Consider the following 16,641-nt stretch of genomic DNA (forward strand, 5'->3'; position numbering starts at 1 on the left):
TGCAGTTACCTTCACTCACACCCAGAAGCATGATACCTGCTATTAAGTAATTGCTTCTTACAATGCTACACGGTTCAGCCTAACCATTAGAATATACCATCATGAATGAAGACCTAACACATGACTATAGACATGCGCCTCTGATAAGCACCTTCAAAGAGGGAGGGGTGTATAATTGTCCTAACACTCACCATCTTTATTCTGTCCAGATGGCAGCACATAGGACCCATGCTGTCACTGCCTTTACCTCTATCCAGGAGAGTAAAACAGAATCACCCTTTTCTGGACTCTGGGAGATCTTCTCCACCCAGCACTATCGAGCCTATAACCACAATAGTCATTTTTGAAACAAAGTAGAGCATTTAGGATATACCAGCAACTTGGCAAAATCTAATACCACAGATGTCACATCTGTAAAGCCTTCTATGTTGGTGGGTATGTTTCATTGCCTCCATATAAAGCTTCAGGTCTTTCTTGGCCAAGAGAATGGAAAAGCCTTCAAGGGAGTATAGCGTCATGGATCCTCAGTTTCATCTCCATGCAAGATTCACTGCTCACATTTTAAAAACAAAAGTCCCAGAAGTGAGTTACGCCATTTAGTAGAGTCAGTGGAAATATCTTGGTACCTAGACCATGCTGTCCAGTTATTGATTGCCACTATAACTTTGAGCATTTATGCACTAAATTATTGGTATTACTTCCTGGTATTGGCTGTGATTCTTGAATTTACTTGAAACTGCTTTCTGCACACTGATTTCTAGCACATATCTAACATGGCTCTGGTTCTCTTATTGGCCCAGTTCAGTGATAAGCCAGTTGTGACTGTATTCCAATTCCTTTTGCTTCATAATAACCATGTGGAGAATCATATAGAATTTCAGTTTTCCCTATGCATGGAAGACACACCCCTTTGGGCATAAAGTTTAGCTTTGTATACATCTAAAGAAAGGGAACTAATATTTGGTGAATTCCTACTTTATGCCAGGCTCTGTGTTGAGTGCATTAATTTGTAAACGATACTTACTTAAGTCCACATTACTAAAAAATGGAATATCCAATTTTGGCATTTAATGCTCACCACACCTTTATAAAGTCAGTGTTATAAATTCAATTTAAACATAGTGGGCCCTCATGTGTTCACCTACATAAACCAGTAATTTCTCCAGTATGCCCTTTCCAAATCTCTAACTCCACTCTGTCTTTAGTGAAGGACAATCATTACAAGTGTATGCAGAATTCCAGGCATGGATATAATTTTGAGTAAGATAAATTTTTTTTTACTGATGATTTAAAAAATGGCATCTGGGGGTATGCCTGGGTGCCTCAGTGAGTTAAGTCTCCAACTGTTGGATTCAGCTCAGGTCATGATCTCATGGGCTTGGTTTGTGAGTTAGAGCCTCACGTCAGTCTCTGTGCTGACAGCATAAACCTGCTTGGGATACTCTCTCTCCCTGTCTTTCTGCCCCTCCCTGATTATTCTCTCTGTCTCTCTCTCTCTCTCAAAATATATAAATAACCTTTAAACAAATGGCATCCAGTAATTCTGGGGCATTTTTTAATTTTATCAGAATCTTGAGAGAAGAGTCATTGTGGACCCATCCCTGAAAGCTGCAATTCTCTTTCCTAAGTTGTACTGATGACATAAATCCCACTACTCTAAAAATTTAGCTGGGATGTTTTAATAAATATGTATCCTTAAAACAACACTGAAGCTCATTTTTCTTCTCTCTCACAATGTTGTCCTATAGTTTTTCCCCATGGACTTTCCATTTACTGACCACTTACTACATACATGCTAGGCATTATACTCTTTGATTTATGTACATTTTCTCTTTTAATTCTCATAATGACTCACTTACATATTTCTTATTATAACTTCTATTATGCAGATGATAAAATTGAGGTTTAGAGTAGTTGAGAAAATTGAGATTTAGAGAACTTAAGGAAATTTTCCATGGACACAGAGCTGGTAAGAGGCAAGACTCAAATCCACATACATATAACAACATAGCCCACATTTCTACGTAGGACATTACTATCCATCTATAACTACCAACTACCACCTGTGGGCTAAATCCAACCGACTGCCTGTTTTAAAAATAAAATTTTATTGGCATTCGGCCAAACTCATTTATTTACATGTTGTCCATGGGTGCTTTCATGCTAGGACATGTATGGCTCACGAAACCAAAAATGCTTACTATCTGGTCCTTTACAGAAAAACTTTTCCGACACATGATCCACAATATATTGAAGTATGAAATCAGACCAGCCTTTGGGGCATCTCGCTGTTTATATTTCTTCTTTCAAGTGGCCTATTTAACCCTATGTTTTTTTGTTTCTTGCTTCTAAGTCCCATACTTATGATGAAACAATGGGGTTTTGTAGAGGCTTGCTTAGAGTGCTTTGAGTAGTCTAAATAAATGAATTTCACTGGTGCCTTTTATCAACATTCATACTTTCTGCCTCAAACAACTCTAAGACATTGACCAGAAGTGGCTGTGGGGGCTATTTGTTATTTGCTTCCCCAGCACGCACTCTACTTTTGCCAATGGACCCTAATTTTCATACAGAGATCCAACTTCTCTCCCACTTCAATCCACCTTCCTGGATGAAATTTCACCTCCAGCCCAAGACCCAGGCCTCAATCAATGGTCACAGAGCATTTGCCTGGCAACTGTGACTACACCAGGTGTGGGCTTGTATCCTAAACTTATCCAATCAGAGTGAATTTTATGGCTTTTCTTGGAAATGTTGGACAACTCCTCTTATTATTATTATTATTATTATTATTATTATTGCTGGAATGGGATATAGAAAGATACAGTCTGGATTACTGCTGACAGCCACCTCTGACTAAGACAGGAGAGCCCATTTAAGAATATAGACATCCTGAGGAAGTAGAACTGAGGGGTAGAGAGAAACCAAATCCTTTTGGTAATGTTTGAATCACTGAATCTAGCTATATCTGAGGGTGTTTAGCCATGTAAACTAACATAATTTCTTATAGAGGCATATTAGATAAAGTTTTCCGTGTTTTGAAACCAGAGTCCTGATAAAATGATTTTCCTTACTAAAGCCATATGACTTTTATCCCAATATATCAATTTGAGTAATCAATACCTAGTAACACGGTGAAGGGGGGATTTCTTACACTGAAATAATGGTATTAGGCAATCTTAAGCACTCTGCCCCACTTCTAACCCTCTAATACAGAAACTCCCAGCTTCTATGCCAGGCAAAGCTTTGTAGATCTACTGAATTCATGAGTTTTTATTTGGCTTACTGGGTGGATAGAGACTGACCCTGTGTAGACCAATCACATTCCAAAAAGATTATAAGTTTCTGCCCCAAAGTCCTGTCATTATTTAGTAAACAAATATGAGATGACTGTTTAAGGTTTGCGGAGCAGGTTGTGGCCCAGGACCTTTCCCATAATTGGCACCTCACCTTTTCCAAGCATATAGCAAGACAGCAAAGTATAGTGGTTAAGAGAGGGGAACTCTGAAGCCAGACTGTGAGGGTTCAAATGTTGGCCCTAGGTCTCACTAACTGGATAACCTTTTGCAGTTTCCTTAACCTCTGTGCCTCAGTTTCCTATTCTATATAAGGTTATATGAATATTTTTTCAAAAATTTAAATAGTGTCTGACATATAAATGCTATAGACATACTTGTTAACCACAAAAAATAATAAATGGCAAAAAGTACTACAGACATTTGAAAGGTATATACAAAAGGTCCATTAGAATATACATTCTCTTAAACCATATAATGCATGATGGAAACAACAGCACAGATAGCTTTGGATGAGAAAGAATATTTAACTCTATACCCAGAATCAATATTTATTGTCAAATTCTCAATCCCATATCATGGAATCTTCTTTTATGCATTGGAACTGTTGTAGAAGTGGCTTGCTTGGAGGCTACATCTGGATGAACTAAACGTAACAATCTATCCCCTTTCCAAATAAGGATGCATTTCTACTTCGTTTTTCATTACCTAATCCTTCAAATGACATGGGTCTCAATTTAAGAGATGTGCTTTTGTTTTGTTTCAGTAACCTAGAAATGACTAGGTTAAAGGTGCATAAATTTCTTATACTGTCTCCTACATTCCTTATTTTCCCTCTAGCCCACTACAAACCCCAATTCAAGTCATAATTAAAAACTGACTCTGTGACTATCACAATGCAATCAGCTGTAAGAGACTCAAAGAAATGGAAGGCAAGGTCTTAAGACTTCAAAATCTTGAAAATATGGTTGAGGACATAGAAGAAAACAATACAAGTGTACATCTGATTTTGTTTTTTTTTAATAGTTTATCATCAAATTGGTTTCCATATAACACCCAGTGCTCTTCCCCGCAAGTGCCCTCCTCCATTACCACCACCTCTTTTTCCTTTCCCCCTCCCCCTTCAACCCTTGGTTCATTTTCAGTATTCAATAGTCTCTCAGGTTTTGCATCCCTCTCTCTTCCCAACTCTCTTTCCCCCATCCCCTCCCCATGGTCCTCCATTAGGTTTCTCCTGTTCTCCTGTTAGAGCTATGAGTGCAAACATATGGTATCTGTCCTTCTCCATCTGACTTATTTCACTTAGCATGACACCCTCGAGGTCCATCCACTTTGCTACAAATGTCCATATTTCATTCTTTCTCATTGCCATGTAATACTCACATCCCCAAAGGCAAGGGAAATGAAAGCAAAAGTGAACTATTGGGACCTCATAAAGGTAAAAAGCTTCTGCACTGCAAAGGAAACAACCAAGAAAACTAATAGGCAACGGATGGAATGGGAAAAGATAGTTGCAAATGACATATCTGATTTGGTTTTAAACTTTCAAGCCATCAAGATCACTTGTCAAATCTTGCCCACTGCAGCTCTTGGCCCTTCATTTGCTGGATTCCCTTGCCCTCACATATTCATACCTATACTAGCCAACACTGACCACAGAACGAAGTGGTTTAAGGAGGTCCATCTTAACACCAGAATTGGCTATGTAGTTTGTGGAGACCAGCGTGAAACGAGGATATGGAACCTCTGGTTTAAAAACCAGGAGGGGAGCCTGGGTGCCTCAGTTGGTTAAGCCACAGGCTCTTGAGTTAGGCTTAGGTCATGATCTCATGAACTGTGAGATCACGCCTATGCTGACAGTATGGAACCTGTTTGGGATTCTCCCTCTCTGCCCCTCCCCACCCCACCAAAATAAATAAATGTAATTTTTTAAAATATTTTTTTAATTTTTTAAAATGTCTTATTTATTTTTGATACAGAGAGAGACAGAGCATGAGAGGGGGAGGGGCAGAGAGAAAAGGAGACACAGAACCGGAAGCAGGCTCCAGGCTCTGAGCTAGCTGTCAGCACAGAGCCCGACGCAGGGCTGGAACCCACGAACGTGAGATCTGACCTGAGCTGAAGCCAGAGGCTTAACCGACTGAGCCACCCAGGCGCCCCATAAACGTAATTTTTAATGCTTTTTACTTATTTCTGAGAGACAGGGAGATAGTGAGAGCAAGGGAGGGTCAGAGAGAGAAAGAGGGAGACAGAATCTGAAACACGCTCCAGGCTCTGAGCTAGCTGTCAGAACAGAACCCGGCATGGTGCACAAACCCACAAACCGCAAGATCATGACCTGAGCCGAAGTTGGACACTCAACTGACTGAGCCACCCAGGTGCCCCTAAACGTAAATTTTTTAATGTTTATTTATTTTTGAGAGAGAAAGAGACACAGTATGAGCAGGGGAGGGACAGAGAGAGAGGGAGACACAGAATCTGAAGCAGGCTTCAGGCTCTGAGCTGTCAGCACAGAGCCCGAAGTGGGGCTCGAACCCACAAGCTGCAAGATCATGACCTGAGCAGAAGTCAGATGCTTAACTGACTGAGCCACCCAGGTGCCCCATAAAATAAACTTTAAAAAATAAATAAAAAGCCGTAAAGAAGGGAGGTGGGGGGATGGGTGAAATAGTTGATGGGGATTAAGGAGTGCACTTATCATGATTAGCATCAGGTATTGTTTGGAAGTATTGAATCCCTATATTGTACACCTGAAACTATTATTACACTGTATGTTAACTAACTAGAACTAAAACAAAAACTTAAAAATTAGAAAGGAACTGCCATTTAAGGCATTAAAATATAACACGTTTTTGTTTCTTTCTTTTTTTTAAATAGTTTATTGTCAAATTGGTTTCCATACAACACCCAGTGCTCTACCCCATAAGTGCCCTCCTCCATCACCACCACCCCCTTTCCCCCCTCCTCCTTCCCCTTCAACCCTCAGTTCATTTTCAGTATTCAATAGTCTCTCAAGTTTTGCGTCCCTCTCTCTCCCCAACTCTCTTTCCCTCTTCCCCTCCCCTGGTCCTCCATTAGGTTTCTCCTGTTTTCCTGTTAGACCTATGAGTGCAAACATACAGATTCTCTTGACCTACCATAATGCTTTTTCTCTCAATTTTTTTTTATTTTGAAAAATTTAAAACCTACAGCAAACCTAAAAGAAAGTATGGTGGAAACCTGATATACCTTTGTATTAGCTTTCTGGGGCTGCTACAACAAATTACCACAAATGTGATAGGCTTAAAACAATGGAAGCCTGATTTCTCACAGTTCTGGGAGCCAAAAATCTGAAATCAAGGCGTTGGAGAGCCATGGACTTCTATGGAAAAATCTTTGATTGCTAGTTCTGGATTCTAGTAGCTCCTGGTGATCCTTGTCTTGAGGTAACTCCAATCCCTGCCTCTGTACCATTTAAACAACAACCCTTTAACTAGATTCACCAATTTTAAACATTTTACCAGCTTTGCTTTTTCATTCTTTCTCCCTCCCTCTCTCTATCCTCCCCCCTCCTCTCTCTCCCTCTTCATGTATGTGAAAATCATAAATATCATGGCCCTTTAGCTCTAAATACTTTAGCAGGCATCCCCTAAGAATAAAAATTTATTCTACATGACATTTAGGATATTTAAGATTAAGTCAATAGCATTATCTTCTATCCAGTCCATAATTAATTATTTAATTTATCCTAAAATTGCCTTTTATAGCTTTATTTATGATTCAGGATTGAGGTAAGTTTCCCCCATTTACATTTGAGTTGTAAAGTATCTTTAGTTTCTTTTAATCTTGAATAGTTTCTGGCTACTTTTGTTCCTAGCTTGTTTTCCTGACATTAATAGTCTCAAGCAGTTCAGTCAGTTCTATCATGTATCCCACATGGAGGAATTTACTGGTTGTTTCTCTGATTATATTCAGATTAACTATTTTGAAAAAGACAACTGCATGTGGTGAACTTCCCACTGTATCATGTAAGCCTACAATGTTGGTTTGTCCCTATACTGATGATGCGTTATTTGATCTCATGGTTACATGGGTGCTCCACCATCTCCCCATATTGTAAATAATACCTTTTTTTCTTTATAGTTGAAATTAATTGCATGGTGTTATCCTGAGACCTTTTGACTATCTGCTCCCAACAACTTTTACCCCAATGATCATTTACGCTTGCTCTTGTTAATACACTAGGGGAGGTAAAATGGTGACTTATTCTGCCATTCATTCTATAGTTATTCTTCTATAAAGGAGACCTTCCATTCATTCCTTCTCTTCCCTTCCACTGTCTCCCCTTTCACTATGGACTTTAAAATGGTTTTGTTTTGTTTTGTTTTGTTGTTTTTACCATCCAGTGTGGTATGAGCATTCTTCCTTTCTGGTGTTCCAAGATTTTTTCTTTTATTATTTCCTCTCTTTTTCAAGAACTTCTTCAGTTGTCTTTTGAGGTAGGTCTGCTGGCAACAAATTTTCTTAGTTTGCCTTCATCTAAGAATTTCTTAATTCCAGAAGGATACTTTTCCTGGATGTGGAACGTATGGTTGATAGTTCTTTTCTTTCAGCACTTTAACAATTTTGTGCTGCTTCCTTCTAGTGTCCATGGCTTCTGATGAGAATTCTGCTGTAATATGAACTGGGTTTTTGTTTTTGTCCACTCTGGGCCAGGTTTTAATTCTCTCTTTCACTTGATAAAATTTTCTTCTGTCTTTATTTTTTAAAGTGTATTGATTTATTTTGAAGGTGGGAGGAGGGACAGAGGGAGGGAGAAAAAGAGAGAATCCCAAGCAGGTTCCACACTCAGCATGGAGCCCGATGCAGGGCTTGATCCAGGACCATGATATCATGACCTGAGCTGAAATCAAGGGTTGGACACTTAACTGACTGAGTCACCCAGGCTCCCCTCTTCTGTTTAGAGTTGTCTTGGCATGAATATCTTTAGATTTATCTACTACTAGCATGTCAATCCTTTATTTTGAACCCAGTAACCTCTGTACAAATGCAACCCTCCCCGGGAAAAGCCTACATTAAACATTGTCATTAATTTAAGACCAAGTGTAGAGAAATGTATCATCCACTGTGGGATTGGTGTGGTAGCCAGGCAAAGGACACATAAAGAGGAAACAGGATCTAGGGAAAGTAAACTTCCCCATCTGAGAGTTTTGTTATTAGCTTTGAGTACTCAGAGACCTGACCTTTACTCTCTCGTGTTGATTGTTATTGAACTGATGAGGGTTTTGATGTGGCCCCACAGTGATCTTTCCCTGGCTGAGGTGTCTAGCCCATTTATTCTCCTGAGGACAATGTTAGGAAAATCAATGGAATTGGCCAAGTCCAGACATGCTGGCCAGGAAGCCTTGGTACAGTATCATTTTATTAATACAAACAATTACATTTCCAAAACACAGAGCATTATTTCCAGGCTAACATAGCAGTCCCTGAGCCAAATTCAGTGTTGAAGCTGGAAAAATGGTTGCTAGCCTCAGAGTACCTTTTCTGTATATTTTTTTCTGTCAAAGACTGGAGGCCTGGCCTTTTACATGTCCTCTAGATTTGCATCTAAGCACTATCTTAGTAATTTAGACTTGTTGAGACAAGTGTTTTGGAAATACCACCTCAGTGGCAGTTCTTTTCCCCAGGAAAAATTAATGCACTATGTATTTATCATAGGTGGGAATTTTAATAAAGATACTGTTCATTTGGAGAGTGTAGATAAATTAATTTTTGATGGCCCCAAGGCTGGTAAAATTACCACATATGTCAGTGCCTATTTTTGATATATGGCCTTGATTAACACCCAGATGCCTAGGGATGCAGGCAGTGGAAAGTGAGAGGTAAGGTGGAGCCTGACATCTTCATCCTTGCCATGAGCTTTATTTGGGGTGACAGGATACAATTCAAGAAATTAATGTACACTGAAACCCCACTATATGCCAGGCATGACAGGGAGGCAGAAATGGCTAAGACAAGGCCCCTGCCTTTAAGGTGCTTATGACATGGCTGGGTAGATGATACCTTTGGTGATGATGATAGGTATAATGAAGGTAAGAGCAGTCTTTAACTGAGTGCTTACTGTTTACCCAGTACTCTACTTAGTGTTTTACAGGGATTATCTCATTTACTTCAAGAACCCTATAAGGTATGCACTGCTATGCCTATTTTGCAGAATCAGAAATAGATATAAAGCCAGTGAGTAATGAGGTCAGGGTCACACAGCCAAGATTCACAGCTGGGTTTGCCTGACTCCACACCCTCAGTATTTTTTAATGATTATTTATTTTTGAGAGAGAGAGAGAGAGAGAGAGAGAGAGAGAGAGCAGGAGGGACAGAGAGAGAGGGACAGAAGATCTGAAGTGGGCTCTGAGCTGACAGCAGCAAGCCTGATGCGGAGCTCAAACCCACAAACTGTAAGATTATGACCTGAGCTGAAGTCAGACGCTTAACCAACTGAGCCATCCAGGTGTCCTCACAGCCTCAATTTTTAACTACTGTATACTCTGGTTTCTCTTCAAATCGCATAAATCTTTCAATTTTTAACAACTGTGACATAAATAATTAAACCACAAGATGGCCTATAAGACAAATCTGGAAGAGATGTCCAAAAGTCAAACAATTCAAGTATTTCTCAAACTGGAGGGACTTGGGAGAGCTGGAAGCCAATTAGGGATCCAAATACCACATGACAGTGATGAGGCCAGCACTGTGCTCTGAGAATTGATGAAGGGAGCAAGGCAAGGTAGTTTTCCTAATTTTTGGTCTCCTTTGCTCTCTCTAGGTCAACTTCTCCCAATCAACAAGGAGATTGAAAGTCATGTGTTTCAAAATATTGGATGATGTCAGCACTACTGTAAAAATAAAATTCAGATTTGAATTTGGTAGACAGGGCTTTCCACCTCATTTATATCCATTCTTTGGACAGTCACTTATTAAACAATAATGGGCAAAGCACTGTGTTAGTCATGCTTAGAAAAGGTAAAGACAAATAAGACATGGTCTCTCTACTCAAATTATTTTCTAAGGCAGGGGTCAACAAACTTTTTGTAATGATTCAGATAGTGAATGATTTATAAACATTGAGGGCTAGGTAATATATAACTACTCAACTCTGCCATTGTAGTATGAAATTAGTCATAGAAAATACATAAACAAATGGGCCAATAGAATTTTATTTACAAAAAAGACAGTGGGCGAGAGTTGGTATGTGGGCCAGAGTTTGCTAACTCCTCTTCTAAGGCATGGTTCTTAATCTTGGCTATACATTAGAATCACTTGGAGAGGGGCGCCTGGGTGGCTCAGTTGTTTCAGTGCCTGACTTCCACTCAGGTCATGATCTTGCAGTTTGTGATTTCAAGCCCTGCATCAGGCTCTGTGCTGATAGCTCCGAGCCTGGAGCCTGCTTTAGATTCTTTGTCTCCCTCTCTCTCTGCCCTTCCCCTACTTGCACTCTGTCTCTGTCTCTCAAAAATGAATAAACATAAAAAAATTTAAAAACAGAATCACCTGGAGAGCTTTAACAAATGCTGCTGTCTGGGTCTCACTCCTATAGATTCTCATTTAATAGGTCTCGCATAGGGCTTGAATCAGGACACTTAAAGATCCCAGATGATTTTCATGTGCTGATAATATTAAGAACCTCTGCCTAAAGGAACAGACTTATTATTAGCACTAATACAAAACATGGGCCAGAATGAAGGTGTGAATAGGTTCCATGGGAATGTAGAGAAAATAAACAACTGGTTTCAACTGAGGTAATTAGGTTAGTTTTCCTGGAGGGAATGGCACATGAGTTAGCAAAGGCAGGGGAAAGGGCAGTTCAGGCAACATTAGCACATTACTACTAGTACTACTATCACTCACCTTTGGCCTCCAACAACTCTTCACTAACCCTACCCACCTACACAGTCACCCCGAGAGGAGGATTATCATGCTCAGCCAGGCTTCATGTTCCTGATATGCCCTTGTGTCTTGAGGGATTGGCATTAACTTTGGGAGGCTAAGGAAGGAGTGGGTCTCTCAGGCTTGTCAAATTGGCATGTGCTTCCTCCTCACTGACAGCATTCACAAGAGGAGGCCTAAGAGGAGTGGCTAACAACATGGCTCCCAGTGGTATCCCAGCTCTACCTTTTCTCTTCTTTTCTTCATGCTCTTACTTTGCCCTAAAGGACCACAGTTATCTGATTCCCTTGGAGAAGCAAGGAAGACTTTGAGGTGGATGGCAGTTTGACCCAGTACCCCTTACCTACCTGTTTGCTTTCCTCACAGTTCCTTTCTTTCATTCACTATTGTTTTGAGAGCAGAGACCAAATCTAGGATCCTGAAGCAAAAACTGTGAAGAAGCAGTGGTCAGGGACAGTTATGTCTCTTATTTCCTCATTTGACCCACTGTTCATAAAAAACACTAAATGAGATAAAGCTGCACCAACCTGTGATGAGGCCTCTCATATATCCGAGAACACTCTGGAAATGGTCCTGGGTTAGTCAGCAGAGCCTTACAGAAGGCTCATAGTCTAGTGCGCTTACCCTAGGGCTTGCCATAGCAGAGTTCGCCTTTCTCCTTGGCACTCTCTGGCCTTGCCTGAGCTGTTTGAGGCACAAGCTCTGCCACCACACCCCATTTCCCCATCCTCCCCCTGCTCAGTTGCTCTGGGGTTTTTACCCCCTAGTGCTACTTCTCAGGCTGATTCCTTGTCACAACTCTATTTATGTTTTCCCTCGTTTTTGTGTCCTGAAGTTGTTCCTTTTCTGGTTTGTCTTCTTTTATTTTCTTTTTTAATTCTGTTCCCATCCCCTGTAGCATCCTCCACTCCTTTCTATTTCAGATTTCCTATCCCCTGGCATATCTCTGTCTCTTGTTTTCCCTTCCCCTTCTCTCCTCTTCCTTTTCCTCCTCCCTCTTCTCTGCCTCTCTCTCAGCATTATTTTTAGCAGCAAAGCATCTCCATCCTCCATATTTCCATTCCTCTTCCCAATTTCTCTGATTCAAAATTAAAATGGGTGGGAGAGCCCAATCCCCTAGACTAATATGAAGTCAGAGAATTAGAACACTCAGCCTAGGAGCTACCTCTACTGGAATCCCTAGAGGGTTATATTTTAACAACAGGCACAATAAGCATGCATGTAGGTGTATGCGTTGGGGCCATGTTGTGGGTGGAGAGTGCTGGACTGGTAGAGCTCCCTGTGTTTGCTTCATCGCCAGCCACAAAATGCTGGACGTGCAGCCCATTCCAAGGCCAACCATGGCCATTGAACAGATGTTCCTGGGATAGAGACAGCCAGTAAGCCAAAGCAAAGGGCGAGTTAATTCCCCCAAGGAACCATAGCAGAGTAGATCATCTTTTCGGAGAGGTTGGGGCAGGACACCCAGCTCAGCAAAGGAAAGCATCTGGTGGAGAGATAGTACATGCAGGTTCCCTTTGTCTGCTTAGCAAGTAAGGGCCAGGCTTGAAAATGGCTTGAATTTCTAAATGAAGTTTCCTTGGGCTTATAGCCATAACTCTTCCATTTAAGGAATCTGTGGGCATATGTGTCCTAGTACACACAGATGCCAGGGGGTGACCAGAAGAACAAGAAGCCAAGCAATCATGGAAGCAGGGAATCATTAAAGTGCCTTTAGACACCTCACTTGCCTCATCATTGTCTCAGCCTGCTTGGATGGATCAGTTTATACAGAACTACAGAAAAGGTCTAGAAATGAATTTCATACCTAATTTTGTGTATTTCAGTTGCAGTTGCTATAATTTTTATCTAATTGAGTACTGAGCATGCAAAATTAGCAAATTATTAATGTTAATCACTATAACAAATAAGCCAACATCTTAGGGACTTGACATAGTAAAAAGTTTTTTTCTCACTCACTCCATGGTCCAATGAAGTGTTTGGCAAGCAGCATTCCACAAGGTACTTCTGGGTCCTAGCCTCCTCCCATCTTCTTCTAGGGCTTTGATGTTTTCTACTACTGCCTCTGCATCCAACCAGCAGACGAGGGGAGAGGAATAGGAGAAGGACCAGCCCAGTTTTACTGGATGCCAAATGAGAGAACACAGATGGCAGTTGGTTGTAAAAAATTCACCTGCCTATCACAGAGATAATACAGAAGCCTGCACCTGTGTGTATGGGTGTGTATACTGCAAGCAACAAGTTCAAAATGACACAGCATGCAAGTATATTAAATCATTGACAGAGCTGGGATTTGAACTCAGTTCTACTTAACCCTAAAGAATATGACTGCCACTACTTCTTAATATTTGCTGAGAGCTTTCCATGTTCCAAACATGATCCTAATTACCTCACATATGCATTAAGTCATTATCCTCACAAACTCCCAATGAAGATAGATTCTACTGTTATCTTCAGTTTATGGATAAAGAAACCAAGACCCAGACAAGTTAAGCGCAAACCTGTTGAAAGTCACACAGCTGTAAGTGATGAAACTGGGACTATAACTCATGTTTTTACCAATATTTTGTATAAACACTAGTCTATGTGCATCTGAAGATATTCGAGAAGTAAGATAGTTCTGGCCCTGGAAGGAATTAATTGGTTTCTGGTTTGAGAAGCTAGGAATCCACATATGCTATATGTAAATAAAAATATGATACATTATGCTTAGGGATAAGAATGTGTGGAGTTTTATTAATACTATGAGAGGAAGAATAATGGAATTGGTAGACTAGAGTAGGATTTAGAAGGTAGTAGCTATTGATAATCATAGTATTAATATTGCTCTAGATTGTGGCTTATAGACCTTCTATAAATGATGTTCTGGAATGTCCCACTCGGGGACAGTAGCAACTGTCTCAAAGGTGAAAGCGTGAAGAAAGTTATACAGCTTCCTAACAAGGCAGACAGGAAAAAATATCCCTTAATAAAATGTACTCTTGGATAAATACCCCAAAGAATTAAAAAATGGTGTTCAAACAAAAACATGTATAAGTTTTCATAGCAACGCTATTCACAGTATCCCAAAAGGTGGAAAGAACTCAAATGTCCATCAAATGATGAATGGATAAACAAAATGGGTGGTATATCCATACAATGGAATATTATTTAACCACTAACGACAAATGAAATGCAATTCTAGGGGCACCTGGGTGGCTCGGTTGGTTAAGTGTCTGGCTCTGGCTCAGGTCATTATCTCACGGTTCATGGGTTTGAGCCCCAAATCAGGTTCTGTCAGCACAGAGCTTCAAATTCTGTATCTCCCTCTCTCTCTGATCCTCCCCTTCTCGCACTGTCTCTCTCTGTCTCTCAAAAATAAAATTAAAAGGATTAAAAAACTAAAAAAAAGAAATGCAATTCTGACACATGCTACAACATGAATGAACCTTGAAGATATTATGCAAAGTGAAAGAAGCCAGACTCTCCAAAAGCCACATATTATAGGATTCCATTGATATAAAATACATAAATCCATAGAGACAGAAAGCTGATTAGTGGTTTCCAGGGGCTAGAGTGAGGGGGAAAGGAAGACTGTCTGCTTAATGAGTATGAGATTTCTTTTTGGAGTGATGAGAGTATTCTGGAGATAGTGGTTGTGGTTGTACATTGCCAATGTACAGCATGTCACTAGTGGCAAATTTCATGTTATAGGCATTTCACTATAATTAAAAAAGTCACAAGTCTCACTCACACCTACAAGAAAGGAATTCAAAAGATTTAAACGTACAATCCACATCAATCTTGAGGACATTATGCTAAGTGAAATAAGCCAGTCACAAAAAGAAAAAAAACTGTCTAATTCTACTTACCTAAAGTATTTAAACTAATCAAATGAATAGAAACAAAAAAAGCTGTGCTTAATAGTAGCAAAAAGAGCTGGGGTAAGAGGGAAATGGGAAGTTGTTCTTTAGTGGGCATCAAGTTTCAATTTTTCAGGTTAAGAAAGTTCTAGAGATTACACAACAATGTGAATATCCTTAACATTACTGGACTGTACACTTAAAATGGTTGAGATGGTAAATTCTATGTCACGTATTTTTGACCACAATTAAAATAAAATATTTTAAAATACTTTAAAATTAAAAATAGGAGAAAAAGGGCACCTGGGTGGCTCAGTCGGTTAAGCATCCAAATTTGGCTCAGGTCATGATCTCGCGGCTCATGAGTTGAGCCCCGCGTCCGGCTCTGTGCTGACAGCTCAGAGCCTGGAGCCTGCTTCGAATTCTATGTCTCCCTCTCTCTCTGCTCCTCCCCCACTCATGCGCTCTCGCTCGCTCTCTCTCTCTCTCTCTCTCTCTCTCTCTCTCTCTTTCTCTCTCTCTCTCTCTCTCTCAAAAGTAAATTAACATTAAAAAATTTTTAAATAGGAGAAAAATATATAAATAAAATCATGGGTGGGATCTAGGGATTCTGGCTCTAATAAAGTTTTCTATAAAAAGATACTTTTAGAAAATCTTGTGGCCTCATCTCTTAGAAGAAGAGCTACTTGTCTCACCCCATATTATTGACATTATCTGGAACCAGGCAGTGCCTATAATTTTCTCTCCATGTTTATGTTTTCCTATAACTAATGAGGAGCCATGGATGAATTCATGTGTTAACCACCTACTGGAGCTTTAATGGCTGGAAGACCACTTTTATTTCCCTTTCTTCTTCCCACCTGTTTTTTGTGTTGACTGATTTGCTCAGATGTTCTTCCACTGAACCAATGAACAAAAAATGGTCACTCTTATTCCATATGGTTTATCATGGTAAGAAGTTTGTGAGGAGTATGAAACTGTTATCTCATATGATGTGTGGATTTCAATAACAGAGGCAGGTGGAATCACAAATGATTGTATACATCCTTTACAAAAAGACCCACCAGAGATCTGCTACCTGCCTGCTGGTCACAATAATTTGTTGAGGTCTGTCTCATATAGAATAGAAAGATTAGTACATTGCCCAAGATGAAGTGAATGGGAAAGCATGTGTGCCATGGAGCCAAACAGCCCTGAGCTCAGCCACTTACAATCTGTGTGAATGTGGACTTGTCACTTAATCTCCACAGGACTCAAATTTCTCATCTGTTAGGGATTGTACTTTGTGGAGTTGTTTTGAAGGTGATACCTGTAAAGAGCTTGGCCAGATTCTAGCACATGAAAGGTAGAAATAAATGCCAGTTCTGTGTGAGAAACTGGCCATTACCTACAAGGAGAGGAACTCAGAGACAATAATACAACAGGTCAGTTGAGTCCAGAGAACCACATTAGTTTCCTTCTACTGTAAAATATCTAACATCCACATTTATCACCCAGCCTGAGTAGAACTCCATGTGCCTTCTCTCTTGCATAATCACGAGTTCTTGCTTATCCACTGAATTCAAAGCTATATGTATTCT

This window comes from Suricata suricatta, chromosome X (genome assembly GCF_006229205.1).
Source record: "Suricata suricatta isolate VVHF042 chromosome X, meerkat_22Aug2017_6uvM2_HiC, whole genome shotgun sequence".
Taxonomy (NCBI): Eukaryota; Metazoa; Chordata; class Mammalia; order Carnivora; family Herpestidae; genus Suricata; species Suricata suricatta.